The 17064-nt window shown below is 41.3% G+C and overlaps 1 protein-coding gene across 3 annotated transcripts in view; it reads right to left on the bottom strand.

The window, feature by feature from the left end:
• The window catches only part of WASF3 (WASP family member 3), a 135151-nt gene that overhangs the window by 58101 nt on the left and 59986 nt on the right, over positions 1-17064 (bottom strand). For 2 of the 3 annotated variants that reach the window (XM_030308156.1, XM_030308175.1), the window contains exon 2: positions 15666-15764. The gene's annotated coding sequence lies outside the window, so the exon portion shown is untranslated. The remainder of the gene's footprint in view (positions 1-15665; positions 15765-17064) is intronic. The other variant, XM_030308173.1, reaches the window with a different exon arrangement.

Genomic DNA, 17064 nt, shown 5'->3' with positions numbered 1-17064 from the left:
CAAAGTGAGCAAACTGTTTTGGAAACAAAGGAGTAACACTACCATAGGAGTACAGACAATAGCTTTCATACATGGAACATACTGCCATGGGGAGTATATAAATTGAAACCCACAACTGTGATCATTCCCCAGCTTATTCCACAATCGTAGGAAGGGCTGACCGGATGCAGAGTAACTTCTAGTAACTGCATTAAGTCTTTAGGACAGATTTTAAAACCGTATTACTGAGCGTTAGAGTTAAGTGTACAAAACTGAACCAACAGGCTTTGTGACAGGTTCCTTTCTCAACTCCGCAGCCACAAAGACAATCCTGGGAGTTCTGAGAGCACACACAGCCTGCAGAACTTGACGGTGTTAATGATTCTGTCTTTTCTATTCTGGATGCGCCGGTAACCTTTGCTCTGACTGCCGCGTGCCAGGCAATCAGTGCCACACGAGGCAGAGCCAGATCACACCGTTCGGGCGATACACACACACGCCAAACTCAACGTGTGCGTGCCGCCCGTGTCTGGCTTTTCAATCACGCTGACTTGTATGTATGAGATTTGTACTCCAGATCGATCTAAGCAGGAGTGGTCCTGTCTCCACGCTCGTACAGAACTAAGTGACACACTGCTTCCAAGCCCCTGCTCTCACCTCCCACCAACACTGCCCACCGGGCCCTGTGGATTCCAAAGGGCAAGGGCCATGTGTGTGCGCCCTCGTTTCACGGCACGCTGCCTGCCTACTGACAGTCCCCGAAGACATTTCCCACTAATGTTACATTCCCAAGGCCGAAGGAAGAGCCCAGGATTCCTCAACTCCCAACCTGTGACATTATCTTCTAGAGCTTTAGTGCGTTTTTATTATTCTTTAGCCAGTGGGAATACGAAGAACAGACGAAAATAAGACAAGAGTCCCTTTCCTCAAAAAATTAATGGTTTAGTGAGAGACCCAGGCATATAAATTAAGTTACAACCCAGTGTGACAAGCCCTACGTTATAGGCATTTTTCACACCCGGGCAACTAAATTTAAACACAACTAGAAGGATTCAGCAGCAGGGCGGTGGGGAGGAGGGAGCCCCGCATCACAGGCCTGTAGCGCCATGCCCGGCACGCAGGAGCCGCTACTCAACAAGCATTAGCGGATGAACAGAGGTCTTACTCCAGGTCCACGGGAGGCATCGCATTATTTTATAAACTGCCAAGCCCGCAACAAGCAAGCATCCAGGGAGCAACAGGAGACTCAGGTCTGCCGAATAACATGATGTACCTGAAACGTGTGTCCCGTACCTATTGTTGGAGGACATTCTGAGACACACAGTGATCCTTTGCCCTTTGTGGGCTACAAAAAGGCACCAAAAGACACTTCAGGTGGAAGCTGATATCTGGTTCGAACTGAAAAAGCAGAGGTCAGATGTCTAGGTTGAGATTTCTCCCCACCAACGCTTTCCCCATTGGCTCCTGTCTTGCAGTTTTCTCTGCTTCGGGGAGAAACCTCAAAGCCAGTATAGGTGACAAAAAGCAGTTTATCGTAAGTGAGAATATAGAGAAGCAGAGTGGGGACCCTGGCAAAGAACAATCACTAAGAAAAATCCTTAGGTCCCTCTCCTCTCTTTTCTCTCCTGGTTATTGTGGGGAAGAGTGATGAGTGCCCCCCCCCCCCAAAAAGGAAAAAAAAAAGTCTCTGTTCTAGAACCTTCCACCATTTATTTCTATTTAGCTACACTTAGCTAAACTGATTCTTATGCTCTGTTTTATATCCTTCTTTAGTCTGGATTTTTTTTTATTTAAATAAATCACTAAGTTCCTATTAGATATGAAATGTTTTTAAAGCATATACGTCTTGGGGCACCTGGGTGGCTCAGTCGATTGGGCGTCCGACTTTGGCATGATCTCACGGTTCATGAGTTTGAGCCCTGCGTCGGGCCCTGTGCTGACAGCTCAGAGCCTGGAGCCTGCTTCAGATTCTGTGTCTCCCTCTCTCTCTGCCCTTCCTCTGTTCACGGTCTGTCTCTCTCTGTCTCATGCTCTCTCTCTCTCAAAAACAAACATTTAAAAATAATAATAATAGGAGCGCCTGGGTGGCTCAGTCAGTTAAGTAGCTGACTTTGGCTCAGGTCACGATCTCGCAGTTCCTGAGTTAAAGCCCCACAACGGGCTCTGTGCTGACGGCTCTGCGCCTGGAGCCTGCTTCAGATTCCGCGTCTCCCTCTCTCTCTGCCCCTCCCCTGCTGGCGTGCTCGCTCACTCCCTCTCTCTCTCTCAACAATAAACATTAAAAAAATAAAAATAAATAATTAAAATAAAAATAAAATAAAATATGTCTTCTGTTTCCAAGTCCATAATGGCCCTGGCGTCCATACAACCAGATACTCAGTATATCTGGGACTAGAGAATGTATTTTATATTGGAGCCTACGCCTGTCTTCTATTTCTTTGTTGTGCATACAAATTTATCCCCATGCATGTTACTACTCTAGGAACCTCGAAGATGCTTTCGCCAGACACTATTTTCCTTCCCTGTTTTGACCAGCCCAACAAAACCAGCTCTTTATTAAAATAAACTTTTGCTGGATGAATGGAGCCTGGGAGATCTAGACTAACTTCTCCATTTTACAGTCAGAGAGCAAGACCAAGAGACCCCAACTCTCCCACATTGTGGACATTTGCCAAGGAAGAGGAGAAATTAGCTCAATCTCTGACTTTGCTGGTGCTCTGCCCACCTCATTCCCATTTGCAAGCCTTCCTCCTATAAGCCCCATCTGTAAACATACCAACAAGCCAAGGCTATTTCATTTCTGTGTTTTATCAGTGTATAAAGGCAGCAAGGCCGCAAAAATTCTCCGCCTTGGGATGCAAGTAAGCCTTGACTTCTCAGATGATGCTTCAACATAGTCCCTCTCCTTCCTGCTACCTTCCCAACACTGAACCACGCACCTGTTGCGAGTGGTCAACTCCAACCGTGAAAGGAAGAAGCTGGTCTTTCCAAGGCTCCATTTGTGGAAGATATTGTAGTATCTTTTCTAAACAGGGGGTTTTGTCTGGTCCCTCAACTCCTGATGCTGCCTTGTTGCTGATGCATAAAGCATCAGATGTCCTGATCTCATTCTGTTTTGTATTTTCGAAATACGTGAGCTTTTACGATGGGACTGGCTTTTGGTTAACTATTCCAGAAACCCAGATATTTGTGTTCCATCCTACTTCCCAGGCCAGGGAAGCACTCTACCTACACCTCTACTGGGCACGATTCAGCATGACACCTTGGTAACTCAACTCGCATTTGACATCTGCCAGAAAGGTATGTGCAGGAGACTATGAGTATGTACCCAGTCTCTAAGGACAAGCAGGGAAATGCTGTTGTGTGTGGGTACAGTAAGGAGAACTTCCCAGTTTAACAGGACCTTTGGGACAAGAGAAAGTGACCATCTCCTATTCCTTGATTTGGGATTACAGGTAACTTACTGTTGTTTCTTAGGCCCTAGCAATACTAAGTAAATCTCTCAATCAAAATGAGAAACTTGTAAGAACTAGGGTGTGTGTGTGTGTGTGTGTGTGTGTGTGTGTGTGTGTGTGGTGTTATTAGCTCTTTAAAGGAAATCATTTCAAAAGCTATTATAATTTGAATGGGACGACTGAAGAAAGAAAAACAAATCTATGTGAGAACTTCTCCTTAAGCTAGTCTAGGCTTCTCCTTAGGCTTCAAATCCCCAGAAATGACAAAAAAAAAAAAGATATAGATTTAAAATATATGCAATAAGGGGCCCTTGGGTGGTTCAGTCAATTAAGAATCCTACTCTTGGTCATGGTCTCACGGCTCGTAAGATGGAGGTCAACTTGGGGCTCATGCACTGGCAGGGCAGAGCCTGCTTGGGATTCTCTCTCTCTCTCTCTGTCTCTCCCCCACTCATGCTCGTGCTCGCTCACATGCTGTCTCTCAAAATAAATAAATAAACTTAAAAAAAAAAAAGACCAGCCACACCAAGTGTTGGTAGGAATACAGAGCGACTGGAACGCTCAAGCCCTGAAGAAAACGTAAAATAACACCATCATGTTGAAAACAGTTTGCCACGTTCTTAGAAAGTTAAACACACACTCCTAGGTATTTATGCAAAAGAAATAAAAGCATAACGCCCACATGCAGATTTGTACACGGATGTTCATACAGCTTTATTTGTAGTAGCCCAAATGATCCAAAAATAGAAACCACCCTAAATCCACAACAAGCGAATAGATAAATAAACTCTACTAATCAGCAGTAACACGGGATGAGGTACTGATTCATGTAACAACATGGATGAATCTCAAGATAATTGTGCTGAATAAAAACCAGACCAGGGGCACCCAGGGGGCTCAGTCGGGTAAGTGTCCGACTTGATTTCGGCTCAGGTCATGATCTCACGGTTCTTGAGTCTGAGCCCCGCATCAGGCTCTGCGCTCTTTCTCCCTCTCTCTCTATCCCTCCCCACCCCCACTCTGTTTCTGTCTCTCTCTCTCTCTCTCCCTCAAAAATAAACTTAAAAAATAAAAAAGACCGAAAAAAAGTGTATACTGTACGATTCCATTTACATAATTGTGATATTGTGATTTTTTTTAATTATTATTATTTTAGAGAGAGAGTACACAAGTGGGGGAGAAGGGCAGAGGGAGAATCTGTTTTAAAAAACATTTTTTTTAGGGGCACCTGGGTGGCTCCGTCAGTTAAGCCTCCGACTTCGGCTCTGGTCATGATCTCACGGTTCATGAGTTTGAGCCCCACGTCGGGCTCTGTGCTGACGGCTCAGAGCTTGGAGCCTGCTTTGGATTCCATGTCTCCTCCCTCTCTCTCTACCCCTCCCCCACCCACACCCTATTTCTCTCTCTCAAAAATGAATAAACATTAAAAAAAATTTTAATAAATAAAATAAAAAATGTGTTTTTTTAAGTTTATTTATTTTGAGGTGGGGAGGGGCAGAGAGAGAGAGGGAGAGAGAAACTCCCAAGCAGGCTCCATGCTGTCAGCACAGAGCCCCACATGGGGCTCGATCCCATGACCCTGGGATCATAACCCGAGCCAAAAAGAAGAGTTGGATGCTTAAATGACTGAGCCACCCAGGGGCCTATGATACTGTGATTTATAGTAAGAGATCTATATTTGGTTTTCATCCTCATTTCTGGTACAGAGCTCCTAAAATCCTTGGAATTTCCTAAGTGAGAAGAGCTATAATTTTGATATTCATAACAAATCCCTCTCAACCTCGCCAGGTGACTTTGGGAAAGACACTCCTACTGTCAGAAGGGTGGGAGCCGGTTGCCAGGGAAACCAACCATGTGATTAGAGGGTTGGAACTTTCAGTCCCAGCCACCCTAGCTTTGGGGAAAAAGGAGAGGCTTGAGTTCAGTCACCAGGAGCCAGTGATTTAACCAACTGTCCCTAGGTAATCAACCTCCATAAAGACCCAAAAGGACACGATCCAGCGACCTTCCAGGTCGGTGAGCCAGGATGCATTCATATACTGGCGAGTGGCACAGCCCAAACTCCGTGAGGACAGAAGCTCCTGTGTTCTGCCAGGCCTGTGGCTGTTCAACCACATCCTTTAACATCGCTCATAATAAACTAGTCACCTACTAAGTGAACTGCTGTCCTGAGTTCTGTAAGCCACTCAAGCTAATTAATAAAACCCAAGAAGTGGGGGCATGGGAACCCCCAATTTACAGCCAGTCGGTTGGAAGCACAGGGAACATTCTAGGCTTGAGACTGAAATTGGGCAGATGGGGGTAGCGGGGGGGACGTCTTGTGGGACAGAACTTTTAATCTGAGGGATCCGATGCGGTCTCCAGGGAAATAAATGAGTTAAACTGCAGGACACCCAGCTGCTGTGGTCAAATGGCCTGATGTGTGGAAAACCCACACGTCTATCGTCAGAAGTGAGGTGGTGCTGTGGTGAGGAATTTATAATACAGGAGACACACGGAGGAGTGTTCTTCCTTCACAATAACGTTCTAGGAAACGCAAGCTAATCTACAGTGACAGAAAGCAGATCGGTGGTGGCCTGGAGGCTGGGGACGGACAGGAGGGAGGGATTACCGGGGCACGAGGAGAGTTGTGTGGGTAATGGTAGATTCACTTTCTTGCTGGGGGTGGTGGTTTCATGGGTGTGTGCACATGTCAGAACTTATCAGACTGTACATTTTAAATGTGCATAGTTTACCGTATGTCAATTACGCCTCGATACAACCGTCTACAAAATGAATCAGTGGAGACGAACAAGAGATAAGGGCGGAAAACTAATTGGGAGATCACTGAATACTTCTTCACCGCTTCGGTTCTACCACGACGGCCTTGTAGAGACAACTCTATTGTTGGCCACAGACCCAGGACTAAACATCCCGGCAGAAGAAACAGACACAAACAGATAAATTTAGCAGGTAGGCCACCGCTCCGAGAGTATTTACAAAGGGCCGGTTAGTGGCATAATAAACAGAAATGAGCTCAGTTCCCTAAGGAAAGTTCTCCTCCTACAGAATTCCTTCACCTGAAGGGAATCTGCCTCACCAACCTCATCAGGGAGTGTGCCACAGTCTGAGCACGGCTGGCTCTCCTCCAGGGGCCTCTCTCTCCAGCACGGCCCAACAAGCCACACGAGCAGAAGCCCCAGTTCCTCAGGAGCGGAGAGGCCTGTGGGAGTCACTGAAACCCCACTACACCCAAGTCCTTAGTTAACACACAGCAGCCAGAACACCTACCCGGTGGCCTGAAAGGGCTGCGATGAGAAGGCCCAGCTGAAGACGCCCCGAAAACCACAAAGCGGAATGCAAACACTGGATGCCATGCCTATTTTTTTTTAAGTTTATTAATTTATTTTCCGAGGGGGTGAGGGGCAGACAAAGAAGGAGACAGAGAATCCCAAGCAGGCTCGCGCTCAGCACAGAGCCCGGGGTGAGGCGACCTCACAAACCATGAGATCATTCCCTGAGCCCTGAGATCAAGTGTCGGACGCTTAACCAGCTGAGCCACCCAGGCGCCCCTAGATATTGTTCCTCTTCAGCAAATAAATGCTCACTTGACCAACTAACTACCTTTAACCACCTCCTTTTCACTTTAATTGGACAGAAGAGGAAGAAGCCATTTATCAGTACCACACTGTGGTGAACAGGACGTGCTCATATGCTGTTTAGCATAATACTATAACCTATAACCCACATGAAGTATCTGTTACATTAATGCTCTTTTATTTTTTTATTTTTATTTTTATTTTTATTTTTTTTTCAATATATGAAGTTTATTGTCAAATTGGTTTCCATACAACACCCAGTGCTCATCCCAAAAGGTGCCCTCCTCAATACCCATCACCCCCCCCCCCCCCCCCCCCCCCCCCCCCCCCCATCAACCTCAGTTTGTTCTCAGTTTTTAAGAGTCTCTTATGCTTTGGCTTTTTAAACAACCAAAATCGCCAGCTCCTTATTCAAGGTATAATCAACAGGCGACCTACACACATTTATAAACACAATGTTAAACAAGTTAAGAAAAATTAGCCTTGTTTGAATAACATAAAATACGTCAATAACACTCAGAAGCTAAAACCATCAACACCATTTATCACTTGCCAAAGACATGACTTTCTGAACGTGCTGATGTCAAAGAATTTTTTAAAACTCAAGAAGGGGGCGCCTGGGTGGCTCAGGTCATGATCTCACGGTTAGTTGAGTTCGAGCCCCACATCTGGCTCGCTCCAGTCAAGCCTGTCGGCACAGAGCCTGCTTCGGATCCTCTGTCCCCCTCTCTCTGCCCCTCCCCAACTTGCGCTCCTCCCCCAAAATAAATAAGTATTTTTTTAAAAATTCAAGAAAAATTTTGAGGTACTCAGAATTTACCTGGTATCACCTGTGACCTCAAGGTTTAGATTTTTTTTTTTGAGAGAGAGAGCACATGTGTGCGTGTATGCTAGTTGGGGAGGGGCAGAGAGAGAGGGAGAGAGAAGCAAGAGCTTGCCCATCCAGCACAGAGCCCAACTCGGGGTTCGATCTCACGACCCTGAGATCATGACCTGAGCCAAAATCAAGAGTCGGATGCTTAACTGACTGAACCACCCGGGCACCCCTAGTTTTTGCTTCTAATGATCCAGTTAACCATAAATTTAAAGTCTCCTCAAAAATTAGCATCTCCTTTTTTGTTGTTGTTAAGAAACAAGTTATCACTTTTCTCTACCTTCCTCTTCTGCATGTGAGAATGACCTTCACCAAACAAATTTACAGAATCCAAACGAATTAAAACTTATGTTTTTAGAGGAAACAACAAATTATAAGCTACGAAATTAGGGAATTTGCCAATTGCACACATTGTCACCTTACCCCGAAACAGCAAGTTGAACCGTATGAAATTACCACTCTTGTTGGTCTAAAACAGCCAAAATGTTGGTAATTTCACACGAATGAACATAATAAAATGAGATAAAATTAAAATAGCAATAAAGCTGTAGAATCTACCAACTGTTCCTTAGCATACACTGCTACTAAACATGAGTTCCTGTGTTTTTAGAAACAAAAGCATCCTGATGTCAGTATTTTTGGCAACTGGAAAACTGCGCTCATGAAAGGAAAATTAAGAACATTAAATGCTCTTTTAGTTAACTATTCCCAATTGTTGGGCCATGAAAGCCTTAAGAGAAATACGAGATAGCAGAATTTCTGAAATTTGCAACCTAGGTACCTGGTCTCCGACCATCAAATTTGGGCCATTCCTATCAACTCATTCTTATGGAACATATTCCAGCAAGTAAATCATGAGCGCCATCAAAAGGAGCAGGCAGGGTTTTTGGGTAACTTTATATAAAAACCAACCAAAGAAACCAAGTCAAAAGGCTATGGTAGGTGACCAGTTAACGATGACAAATGGGGACATTTGCATATACCAGCATTTGTATGCATTATGTCATTTATGTCCCGTGCTCCAACTTTACAGGCTGGTACTGAGCGCCCAACTAACAGAAAAAAGAGATCAAGGCTTGAAAAGCAAGCAGAAGAACTTAAATTCAAAACCAAAAAAGAAAAAAAAACAAGTAAAGTAAAGAAAAAAAGATTCTGTCAGATGCCAGTCTCTTTTTTCTTTTCTTTAATTGAGCTATAAACATTATACAGTTGACCCTTGAACGACACAGGTTTGATCTCGCAGTTATACACGTTTTGTTTGTTTATAAATACGGTATAGTGTTGTAAACGTATTTTCTCTCCTTATGATTTTCCTAGTAACACGGACTTTTCTCTTGCTTACTTTATTATAAGAATACAGTTACCTAATACATACACATACAAGTATGTGTTAATCAACTGTTTATGTTAGCAGTAAGGCTTCCAATCAACAACAGGCTATTAGTCAAGTTTCTGGACAGTCAAAAGTTATATATGCAGATTTATTTACTGCGTTGGGGGGTCGGCACCCCCTAACCCCTGTCTGTGTTCAAGGGTCAACTGTATTAGTTTTCAGGTGCACAACACAGTGATTTGAATTTACAATATACTGCAAAAATAATCATCACAATAAGGTAACATCCATCGCCATATGTAATTACAACATTTTTTTTCTTGTATGGGGACTTTTAAGATCCATCTGTTTTGACCACTTTCAACATATGCAATACATATCATACCTATAGTCACATGCTGTGCGTTACATTCCCAGGACTTATTTTATGTTTGGAAGTCTGCACCTTGTGAACCACCTTTACCCCCTTTTCCCCACCTTGACCTTTCACCTCTGGCAACTACCAACCTGCGCTCTGCATCTATAACCCTGGTTGGTGTTTTTTTTTTAATCTTTAATATCTATTTTTGAGATGAGAGAGAAAGAGAAGGACAGAGCAGCTATGAACAGGGGAGAGAGAGGGAGACACAGAATCTGAATGAAGCAGGCTCCAGGCCCTGAGCTGTCGGCACAGAGACCAACACGGGGCTCGAACTCGTGAACTGGTGAGATCATGACCCGAGCCAAAGTCGATGCTCAACCAACATGCCACCCAGGCGCCCCTGTTTTTTGTTTTTTAATTCCACATATAAGTGAAATCATGCAGTATCGGTCTTTCTCTGATTTATCTCACTTAGCATAATGTCCTCAAGGTCCATTCATGTCCTTAGAAATGGTAATGTTTTATTATTGTTTATGGCTGAATATTCCATTCTGGTTTCCATATACCACATCTTCTTTATCCATTCATCCACTGATGGTCACATAAGCTGTCTGCATATCTTGAACTACTGAAAATGCAATGACATGGGGGTACAGCTATCTTTTCAAATTAGTGTTTTCGTTTTCGTCGGATAAATATCAGAAGTGGAACTGCTGAATCATATGGGAGTTCTACTGGTAACTTTTTGAGGAACCTCCATACTGCTTTTCATAGTGGTTGCCCCAATTACACTTCCACCAGCAGTGCACAAGAGTCCCTTCTTTTCTGTATCCTCACCTCATCCTTTCTGATAACAGCCATTGTCATAGGTGTGAGGGGCTAGCTCATTACGGTTTTGATATGCGTGATGATGATCAGTGATGTTGCGCCTCTTTTCACCTACCTGCTTGCCCATCCAGATGTCTTCTTTGAAAAACTATCTGTTCAGATCTTCTGTCCTTTTTTTGCCAGATTTTTCTTACTATTGAGTTGTATGACTTTTTTATACACATCCTGAATATGAACCCCTTATCGGAGACAGGAGTCGCAAATATTTTCTCCCATTCAGTGATGTGCCTTTTCGTTTTCTTGATGATCTCCTTTGCGTGCAGAAGCTTTTTAGTGTGATGTAGTCCCACTTGTTATTTTTGCTTTTGTTGCCCTTGCTTTTGAAGTTCAGATCCAAAAACTCATCGCCGAGACCACCTACTTTCTTGTTAGAACTTCTATGGATTTGGGTCTTACATTTAAGTCTTTAATCCACTTTGAGTTAAGTTTGGTGTATGCTGTAGACGCAGCGGTCCAGTTTCATTGTTTTGCATGGAGCTGTTCGGTTTTCCCAGCACCATTAATTGAAGAGACTGTCCCATTGAATATTCTTGGCTCCTCTGTCATAAATTGACCACATATGTCTGGATGTATTTTCAGGCTCTCTCTTCTTTTCCACTGATCTGTGTGTCTGCTTTTATACCAGTGCCATAATGTTTCGAATACTATCACTTTCCAATATAGTTTGAAATCAGGGAGCGTGATGCCTCCAGCTCTGCTCCTCTTTCTCAAGATTGCTTCGGCTTATCCAGGATCTTTCACGGTTCCATGAAAATTTTAAAATTAGGTTCTATTTCTGTGAAAAATACCATTGGAATTTTGACAGGGATTGCACTGCATCTGTGCAATGCTTTGTGTGGTATAGGCATTTTTTAAATATTAATTCTTCCAATCCAATTCAAAACCAGCTCAGATACCAAAGTCTTATAACATTTCTGCAAGTAACATCCTCTATGAGCATCACCGTTTGAGCACCCACTGTCTGCTAGAAGCTCTGGGTATTATTTTTAGTATTTTCAAGCAGCTCGTCAAGATTATCCTCCTTCTTCAGAGGAGGGAAATGGGGATCAAGGACTGAACTGGATTTTGCTCAAAAGCTTAGAGCCTGTATGTTTTTAGCACCTGAACCCCCAATTTTTCTGTTAACTCCTAAACTTACACTCCCTCTGCTATGCCACTCTGCCATGCCAACTGATATGGCCGATAACACGTACAGCTGACCCTTGGACAGCATGGGTTTGAACCACATAGTCCACCTATGAGTGGATTTTTTTCAATTAACATAGTGCACTACTGTAAATGTATTTTCTCTTCCTTATGATTTTCTTAATAACGCTTTTTTCCCTAACTTGCTTTCTTGTAAGAATACGGTATATAATACGTATAATACACAAAATATATGTTAATCACCTATTTATATCATTGGGAAGGCTTCCAGTCAAGACTACCAGTAGTTAAGTTTTTTGGGGGGGGAGGGGGAGATCAAAAGTTGTATGTGAATTTGTGCAGAAGTCGGCGCCCCTGACTATTGCACCGTTCAAGGGTCAACTGTAATTAAAATGGAAATGCACACAGTTATTAAATATTTGTTTACATTTATAAGCATTCCACTAAGGCTGAGAAACTATTTGATTGCAAGAGACTTAGAAATGATTCCAGTCACACCATCCACAGACACAGTGTCTTGCCATACTACGGTCCCAGGCAAATGGGACAAGGACTCAGGGTTTCCTCAATTCTTAACTGCCACCCATCATAAAAGTATGTGTATGGAAATTACTTAACAGAAATCAACAGGCGTAATACGTGGCTTACGTTATTATGCAAAACATGTCAACAAATTCTAAGATATATACAACAAGCATACAAAATAATTTTAACTCATCCAAAGATATATGACAGTTGTAACAGATTCAACAAGTAATTCTACAGGCCCTCTTAGAATTTAAGAGAACATCTTAGCACTGTTTCAGTCTTTTTCTTTAAACCAAAGAGTAAGTTATGTAATGAAGGTGAAACCAAGGCATAACTTTCAAGTACTACACAAAGCTTTCTGGCTAGATTAACAGAAAGAAGAAAATGCTGAACCACAGCTCTCTCAACAGATTATGCTGACTTTTAACTCCAGAGAAAACAGTAACTTAAAACCACAAGTCATATAAATGTGGCCTTGTTCTTATGATTTTACATCATGATCACAGAAACCAAAATGTAATAAACACGGTCTACTGGTATTAACATTTATTCCCACCTCCCCTGTCCCCTTCCCTGCATCAGAGGCTAGAAGGCTAGAAGCACATTTCTCAGGTCCCTTGCCATAGGACCTTAATTTTTCATATATATTTTTTTCATATATATATTTATAAATATATATTTTATCTATTTTTCATATATATGTATGTATTACATATATTATATATCATGATATATATGTATACACATATGTGTGTGTATACATATGTATATATGTATATGGATATATATATATGTTTTTGTTTTTGATTTTGCTTTACTGCCTGACTAGGAAATTCTGAGTAAGAACGGTGAGTGAACTAAAATCAGGCAAAAACATGAAGTCTTTCATCAATAATTATAATTCTTAGCTGTAGGTCTTTCACAGACACCTTTATCAACTTGAAAAAGCTCCCTTCTATTCCTACTGTTCTGAGTTTTTATTGTGAATAAATGATAAATAATATCAAATGCTCTTTCTGTATCTATTAAGATGGTTATACAGGTTTTAAAAGTTCTGCTTAATTTCTTGATACTGTGAATTATATGACGGATTTTCAAATGAAGAACCAATCCCGCATTTCTGGAATAAATGGTACTTTGGCATGATGTATCATCCTTTTATATAAACTTTATTCAATTTGCTAATATTCTGTTGAGAAATGTCTTTGTTTTTTATATCCGAGTAATAACGGCCTCATAAAATAAATCAGTGTTCCATTCCTCCTATTTTCTAAAGATTTTGTATATAATTGGTATTATTTCTTTCTTAAAGGTTGGTAGCATTCACCAGTAGACCATTTGGGCTTACAGCTTTCTTTCTGGGGGAGGGTTTTTAACTACAAATTCCATTTCTTGAATAAAGAGCTATGCAGATTATCTGCTGCTTCTTGAGTAAGGTTAAGTACCTTGCGTCTTTGAGGAAGTATGTCCATTTATAAGTAATCAAATATTAAGTGGCTCATAATATTCTCTTTAACTTCCTTTTGTAGAATCTACATTGATGGGCTCTCTCTTCTGATATCAGAAATTTCTGTCTCCTCTCTCTTTTTTCCTGAGAGAAAAACTACAAGTTTATCAATTTTATTGATCTCATTAAAAAACAAACAAACAGCTTTTGGTTTCACTGATTACAGTTTTTCTGTTTTCTGTTTCAATGAATTCTGCTCTTATCTTTCGTATCTTCTCTGCTTGGTCTGCGTTTAATTTGCTCTGCCTTCTAATTTCTTAAGGTGAAGGTTTAGATTTTTGTTTTTTAAAACTTTTGTTTCCTAACAGAAGCCTTTAGCACTGTGAATTTCCCCTAGAACGTACTGTTTTAGGTGCATCCCATAAATTTAGATGTGTTGTATTTTCATTTTCATTCTATTCAAAATATTTTTCTTTAAGTTTATTTTATTTTGAGATACAGAGAGGAGAAACCAGTGAAGAAGGAGCGAGAGGTAGGGGGGACAGAATATCCAAAGCAGGCTCTGTGCTGTCAGCACAGGGCCCAATGCGGGCTCAGACTCACTAACCATGCGATGAGATCATGACCTGAGCTGAAGTCGGACGCTTAACCGACTGAGTCACCCAGGTGCTTCAGTTCAAAATATTTTCTAATTTCCTTTGCGACTTCCTCTTTGACCCATGGGATTTTAGAATGTGGTATTTAATTCAAAATACTTGGAGATTTCACAGATAATCTGATACTGATTTCTAGCTTAGTTTCATTGTAGTCAAAAAACACAGACATACTCGTGAAAAGTCACCTGTGAGGTGAAAGTATGGAAATCAAATTCAATTTTCTGATTGTAAATTAATGAAACGATATGCCCACAGTCAAACTGAGACCAAACTGGAGATCGGGTCTTCCAGTACCCTTTCCTCTAAAGGATATGAAGAGCAACATTAAAAAAAAAAAAAAAGCATCCTACTTTTTTTAAGCATCCTACTTTGGCTCAGGTCATGATCTTGCAGTTCATTGAGTTCAAGCCCCGTGTTGGGCTCTGTGCTGACAGCTCAGAGCCTGGGGCCTGCCTTCAGATTATGTGTGTGTTGTGTATGTGGTGTGTGTGTGGTGTGTGTGTCTCTCTCTCCCATCTCTCTCTCTCTGCCCCTCCCCCACTTGCACTCTGTCTCTCTCTCTCTCTCTCTCTCAAAAATAAAACCATTAAAAAACTTAGAGGGTAGAAGAGCAGTGTGTTCTCCTCTAAATCCCACCTCAAATCAAGACTTTTTGTTATTCTCCCCCTACCCTTCCAAAAGAAAAAAAAAAGGAAGAAAAGGATAGTTTCACATAGATCATCTCATTTGCTTTTTACAACTCTATAAAACAAATTACAGACACTCAGTACAAGGAAAATGCAGCTCAAAGGAATCACTCCTCCTTCCTGGTTGGCCGTGTCCTCATTCCTCTTGAATTATCCCTTGAAGATAGGGGAATACAGATCATTTAAATCCCTAAATAATTCAAAACCTCATTTTAGCCACCGTTAGAATCAACACCACTTTAGTTCAAGTAAGTTGTGGTAAATTCCAACTAGGTCCGGTTTGATTATCTTGACATCTCATATCCATTCATTATTAACAAGATTCAGATAATAAAGAACTGGTTAAACCCTGGGAAATAAAAAGTAAACGGGCAAAACATGTAGGGAGGAAAACGAGACCCCACGTTTAGTCATAAACTAGATAGCAGTGTGTTTTCACACAAAAATTAATATGAAATTGAAAGATCAAGTTATATTTTTCTTTCAAATCCAACTGTTGATTAGGATCTAAAGCGCCAAAATATTATCTGCTGTTAATTTTTATGTTAATATACAATAATACTTAATATGTTAAATCTTAGGCTCTTTTATACTATTCTATTTTAAATTAAAATTCTAAACTATAATGTTACAGAAATTAAATGGCTTTTATAATATTCTATTTTAAATTAAAATTCTAAACTATAATGTTACAGCAATAAATGGCTTTAAGTGTAAGAGGCACACATTCTTACCATATAAGTGTTGACTTACGGGTTGCAGAAATGTCCTCTCAGGTAGTCGCATCACCACTTTGGCTCAGATATCAATGGCTACAGCAATCAGAATTAAAACTAAAAAAAAAAAAATAAAATAAGTAAATAACCAGTAAGTAAAATGCATTCAAGTCTTCGAGAAAGTTTTAAATTTCAATTTCACATGTCAACAATTTCATCAAGGGAGTGCTACTCCCAGAAACTAGGTTTTGTTTTTTTTTTTTTAATGAGTTTAAGCAAGGAGCTATATAAGGTATGTGAGTTCCTGAATAATTCCAACTCCCTATCCTGGAATAAACTCTGAAATTAACTTCAAGAAATCACAGTGAATAGCTACAGGGCAGAAAACAAAAAGCCAAGTATATTACAAGTCTATTCAACCGAACTGCTCGGTTCATAGGCTCTGCACACATACATTTAAGGTTTTGTTAATGCCTACAATGAACTGAACACGGATGATTCACACAAGAACTCTCTCATATAAAAGCACCTGTATTAATTTTTCACACAAAAATATTTAAATTCAATAGAAATCCTGGTGGTCACCTATAAATACTTTATTAGAATGTATGGGAATAAAATGGTAACAACACAAATTTAATACTTGCTCAATTGAGTCTAGAAAGTGTTTCCAGGATAATAGATATTCAGAGCCGTAAGACTACAGGAACAGTCTAATATTGTTTATTATCAATGTGCTAGAGCCAGGAGGTAGCAGTAAGTATGTATGGTATAGTTTCCCCACCCAAACAAGAGCTTACGGTTTACTTAGGAACAACACACAGAAGAAAAAGTTAGTGAATATCATTATTGATTCATTCAGCAAAACTTTACGAAGCATTTTGTATGAGGAAGTGTCCCTTTAAACACTGCAGATACAGGGGTGCCTGGGTGGCTCAGTCGGGTTGAGCTTCCGACTTCAGCTGGGGTCATGATCTTGCGGTCTGTGAGTTCGAGCCCCGTGTCGGGCTCTGTGCCAACAGCTCGGAGCCTGGAGCCTGCTTCGGATTCTGTGTCTCCCTCTCTGCCCCTCCCCTGCTCATGCTCTGTCTCTCTCTGTCCCTCAAAAATAAGCAAATAAATGTTGAAAAAAAAATTTAAAAACACTGCAGATACAGAAATGCTCGTCAAAGACTCACAGAGGCCAATACATACCGATAATTATGCTACAATAAGATAGTCACATGAAAGCAAGAGCGAGTCCAGAAGGGAGTGGAGCATATCATCAAACAGCTTCTCCGAGGACAAAGAGTCCTCAGGAGGAGTGAGGCCAGGCAAAGGTCATGTAGGCACCAGGGAAGGAGGCAGTGTGCAATTCTGAGTGGGAGGAAAGCAACCTGAAATCCACTAAAGAGGATTCTCTGGATGTGCCACGAAT

Source organism: Lynx canadensis, chromosome A1 (genome assembly GCF_007474595.2).
Source record: "Lynx canadensis isolate LIC74 chromosome A1, mLynCan4.pri.v2, whole genome shotgun sequence".
Classification (NCBI taxonomy): Eukaryota; Metazoa; Chordata; class Mammalia; order Carnivora; family Felidae; genus Lynx; species Lynx canadensis.
This window is presented reverse-complemented; position numbering and strand designations above follow the sequence as displayed.